Genomic DNA, 5,206 nt, shown 5'->3' with positions numbered 1-5,206 from the left:
CAGGGTTAGGGAGAACATGCACTTGGCATGTTTCACGAGATGCACATGGTAGGTGTAGTTGGATTGAAATAAGCTAATAGGTGTAATTTTGGCTAAGAATAACCTTTCCAAAGACCAAAAGGATTGTATCAAAATTCCAATAGACGAACTTGAAGCTAGTATCCGAAAGGAAATATTTGATGTAGTGACAATTGGAAGTAAGGAAGTGGTGGATTAGATAGGTACAACAAAAGTGTGGAATTTGGAAGAACACAATTTTGAATGAAAATTTGATCATAGAGTTAACGGTGTACACCATGAAGTCCAGAGGTGAATTATGGTGTAATATGCAGAGCCACCATAGCCACCTCTTACAATGAATCGAGATCTAGAAATGTGGATATGCATTGGAGATTGAACCAATTAAACCCCAGATTTATTAGTATAAATATGATCCATGCATGGCAAAAAATATTATAAACGACATGAAGAATGGCAACTCTATAATGGGCTAGTGCATCGTACATGTAATAGTGGTCAGTGAATTGTAAATTAGAAGTTGGTCTTTGATCTATAATATCTTTTCAGGTATAGTCTAAGTATTGTTATATTAGTTGTAATTCTCTCTCTCTCTCTCTCTCTCTCTCTCTCTCTCTATCTATATATATATATATATATATATATATATATATATATATATATATATATATATATATATCTAGATATATATATAGATATATATGATCCAATTTAGAGATTTCAAATCCATTGGTATAGTATGTCACTTTGGTACTGACTATAGATCTCAGGTGGAAAACAAGGGCAGATGTTCAAGCATCACCTAAAGGTCTTACTCTAATGAGGCCTCCTTTGCATAAAACAACCCTGTATGACTTTCATGTTAAAAATGGGGGCAAAAGGGTACCTTTTGGAGGGTGGAGTATGTCCATCCAGTATAAGGACTCCATAATGGACTCCACTATTAACTGTAGGACTAATGGAAGTGTCTTTGATGTGTCTCATATGTGTGGATTAAGCCTAAAGGGAAAAGATTGCATTCCTTTCCTTGAAAAGCTCGTGGTTGCGGATGTAGCTGGGATTTCTCCTGGAACTGGAACTCTCATTGTTTTCACCAATGAGAAAGGAGGAGCCATTGATGATTCCATCAATACTAAAGTGAAGGATGACCATATTTATATAGTGGTGAATGCAGGTTGCAGGGATAAGGATCTAGCACATATTGAGCCCCATATGAAGGCTTTTAAGGCTCGTGGAGGTGACGTTGATTGGAAGATACACGATGATCGATCTCTTTTAGCTCTCCAGATAATTTCTAATGCCACGAAATGTGACAATCCTGTAGCACTGATTTGAGTATGGGAAAGAGTCATGTTTGGGTTAATGGGAAGAGTTTACGGAGGTACTGGCCATCCTACTTTTCACTCAAGACTTGTAATGTTGTATGTGATTATTGAGGAGCTTATAATCAAAATAAATTTGTAAGCCACTGCAAAAGACCTACACAATGGTCCTCTTGCTGCCCCAACGCTTCAGAAACTGACTAAAGAAGATTTGAGCAAATTATATTTCAGTAGTTTTTGAATGATTGATATCAATGGATCCTCATGCTATATTACCAGAACAGGGTAAGCGAAAGATATATTCGTTATACCAGTTAGTTGAGTCAATAATTTTACTGTTTAATATGGAATTAGAACTTTTGAACAATAAATGAATTAAAATTCATAAAGGTGTGTGGATAAGTTTAGAGTCCAAGTGTGTTATTTGTTTGAAACTTAAACAAAACTAAAGTTTGAACCATTTAGCATGGCCTTAGCAGAAAATAGTTTAGTTTGATCCTAAAACCAAACTATAGTTTTAGGATTGTAGGTTTTAGAAAGGTGAAATTTGCCAAATATTAATATGTCAGCATGTGCCATCAAGAGTCAAGAGACTTCATCCATAAGAAATACATTCTAGTTTGTCGAAGTTCACTAAACTTATGGCATTAGTTGCACAAAGAAAGCAAGCTCTAGACGACTAAATAGAAGCATCATTTAAAAAAATTGCTAGGTGGGGAGTGATAAAAAGGGTTTCAAATACAATCTACTGTGAATATCAAAAGTGACATTTCAAAAGTTTGTTAGAAGGTTGGGTGTGATGAGAAATGTTTCACATAAAATCTCCATGAATTTTCTAGAGTGGGAAGAACAGAAGGAAAGAATTTTTTTGGGAAAAGGACCAAATAAGAGGGTATGGGTCTCAGGGTCAGGCATAAAACTGCACTTGGCATGTTTCACGAGATGCACATGGTAGGTGTAGTTGGTTTGAAATAAGCTAATAGGTGTAATTTTGGCTAAGCATAACCTTGCCAAAGACCAGAAGGATTGTATCAAAATTCCAATAGGGGCATAGACAAACTTGAAGCTAGTATCCGAAAGGAAATCTCTGATGTAGTGACAATTGGAAGTAAGGAAGTGGTGGGTTAGATAGGTAAAACAAAAGTGTGGAATTTGGATGAACACAAGTTTGGATTTAAAGATAGAGTTAATGATTTACACCATGAAGTCCAAAGGTGAATTATGGTGTAATATGCAGAGCCACCATAGCCACCTCTTACAATGAATCGTGACATATAAATGTCGATATGCATTGGCGATTTAACTGATTAAACCCCAGATATAGTAGTATAAATATGATCCATGCATGGCAACAAATCTTATAAACGACATGAAGAATGGAAACTCTACAATGGGCCAGTGCATCGTACATGTAATAGTGGTCAATGAATTCTAAACTAGAAGTTGGTCTTTGATCTGTAAGATCTTTTTAGGTATAGTCTGAGTATTGTTATATTAGTTGTATTTTTCTATATATATATACATATGATCCAATTTAGAGATTTCAAATCCATTGGTATAGTTTGTCACTTTGGTACTGACTATAGATCTTAAGTGGAAAACAAGGGTAGATGTTCAAGCATCGCCCGAAGGTCTTACTTTGATGAGGCCTCCTTGCAGAAAACAACCCTGTATGACTTTCATGTTCAAAATGGGGGAAAAATGGTACCTTTTGCAGGGTGGAGTATTCCCATCCAGTATAAGGACTTCATAATGGACTCCATTGTTAACTGTATGACTAGCAGAAGCCTCTTTCACGTGTCTCATGTGTGTGGATTAAGCCTAAAGGGAAAGATTGTGTTCCTTTCCTTGAAAATCTGGTGGTTGTGGATGTAGCTGGGATTTCTCCTGTAACTGGAACTCTCACTGTTTTCACCAATGAGAAAGGAGGAGCCATTGATGATTCCATCGTTACTAAAGTGAAGGATGACCATATTTATGTAGTGGTGAATGCAGGCTGCAAGGATAAGGATCTAGCACATATTGAGCCCCATATGAAGGCTTTTAAGGATCATGGAGTTGACATTGATTGGCAGATACACGATGATCGATCTCTTTTAGTTCTCCAGATAATTTCTAATGCCCCAGAAGGTGACAATCTTGTAGAACTAATTTGAGGAGTATGGGAAAGAGTTTTGTTTGGGTTAATGGGAAGAGTTTACAGAGGTACTAACCATCCTACTTTTCACTCAAGACTTGTAATGTTGATTGTGATTATTAAGGAGCTTCTAATCAAAATAAATTTGTAAGCCACTGCAAAATACCTATACAATGGTCCTCTTGTTGCTCCAACACTTCAGAAACTAACTAAAGAAGATTTGAGAAAATTACATTTCAGTAGTTTTCGAATGATTGATATCAATGGATCCCCATGCTATATTACAAGAACAGGGTAAGCGAAAGATATATCTATTATACCATTTAGCTGAGTCAATAATTTTACTATTTAATATGGAATTGGAACTTCTGAACAGTAAATGAATTAAAATTCATAAAGGTGTGTGGATAAGTTTAGAATCCAAGTGTGTTATTTGTGTGAAACTGAAATGAAACTGAAGTTTGAACCATTTAGCATGGCCTCAGCAGAAAATAGTTCAGTTTGATCCTAAAACCAAACTATAGTTTTAGGATTGTAGGTTTTAGAAAGGTGAAATTTTCCAAATATTAATATGTCAGCATGTGCCATCAAGAGTCAAGAGACTTCATCCATCATAAATGTCTTATAGTTTGTCAAAGTTCACTAAACTTATGGAATTGGCTGCACAAAGCAAGCAAGCTCTAGATGGTTAAATTAGAAGAATCATTTAAAAAAATGTTGGGCGAGGAGTGATAAAAATGGTTTCAAATACAATCTACCCATGAATGTCAAAAGTGGCATTTCAAAAGTTTGTTAGAAGGTTGGGTGTGATGAGAAATGTTTCACATAAAATCTCCATGAATTTTCTAGAGTGGGAAGAACAGAAGGAAAGAAAAAGATTTGGGAAAAGGAACAAATAAGAGGGTATGGGTCTCAGGATCAGGCAGAAAACTACACTTATAATGTTTCACAAGATGCACATGGTAGGTCTAGTTGGTTTGAAATAAGCTAATAGGTGTAATTTTGTCTAAGCATAACCTTGCCAAAGACTAGAAGGCTTGTATCAAAATTTCAATAGACGAACTTGAAGCTATTATCCGAAAGGAAATCTTTGATGTCGTGACAATTGGAGGTAACAAAGTGGTGGATTAGATAGGTACAACAAAAGTGTGGAATTTGGAAGAACACAAGTTTGAATGAAAAATTGATCATAGAGTTAATTGTGTACACCATGAAGTCCAGAGGTGAATTATGGCACCATGAAGTCCAGAGGTGAATTATGGTGTAATATGCAGAGCCACCATAGCCACCTCTTACAATGAATTGGGATCTAGAAATGTGGATATGCATTGGAGATTTAACCAATTGAACCCCAGATTTATTAGTATAGATATGATCCATGCATGGCAGCAAATCTTATAAATGACATGAGGAATGGCAACTCTACAATGGTCTAGTGCATCGTACATGTAATAGTGATCAGTGAATTGTAAACTAGAAGTTGGTCTTTGATATGTAAGACCATTTCAGGTATAGATGAGTATTGTTATATTAGTTGTAATTATATATATATGTGATTTAATTTAGAGATTTTAGATCCATTGGTATAGTCTGTCACTTTGGTACCGACTATAGATCTCAGGTGGAAAACAAGGACAGATGTTCAAGCATCACACGAAGGTCTTACTCTGATGGGGCCTCCTTGCATAAAACAACCTTGTATAACTTTCATGCTCAAAATGGGGCAAAA

The 5,206-nt window shown here is 35.8% G+C and overlaps 2 pseudogenes; both read left to right on the top strand.

Annotated features, from left to right (window-relative positions):
• Positions 1–919: 919 nt before the first annotated feature.
• LOC149184431 (aminomethyltransferase, mitochondrial-like) lies at positions 920–1,629 on the top strand (annotated as a pseudogene).
• Positions 1,630–2,681: 1,052 nt separating this feature from the next.
• On the top strand, positions 2,682–3,775 carry LOC149184430 (aminomethyltransferase, mitochondrial pseudogene; annotated as a pseudogene).
• The last annotated feature ends 1,431 nt before the right edge of the window (positions 3,776–5,206 follow it).

This window comes from Pinus tabuliformis, chromosome 3_2 (genome assembly GCF_031772625.1).
Source record: "Pinus tabuliformis cultivar Carrire ecotype Pingquan chromosome 3_2, CPIR1, whole genome shotgun sequence".
Taxonomy (NCBI): domain Eukaryota; kingdom Viridiplantae; phylum Streptophyta; class Pinopsida; order Pinales; family Pinaceae; genus Pinus; species Pinus tabuliformis.
The sequence above is the reverse complement of the archived record's forward strand: the minus strand, read 5'-3'. Positions and strand labels throughout refer to the sequence as shown.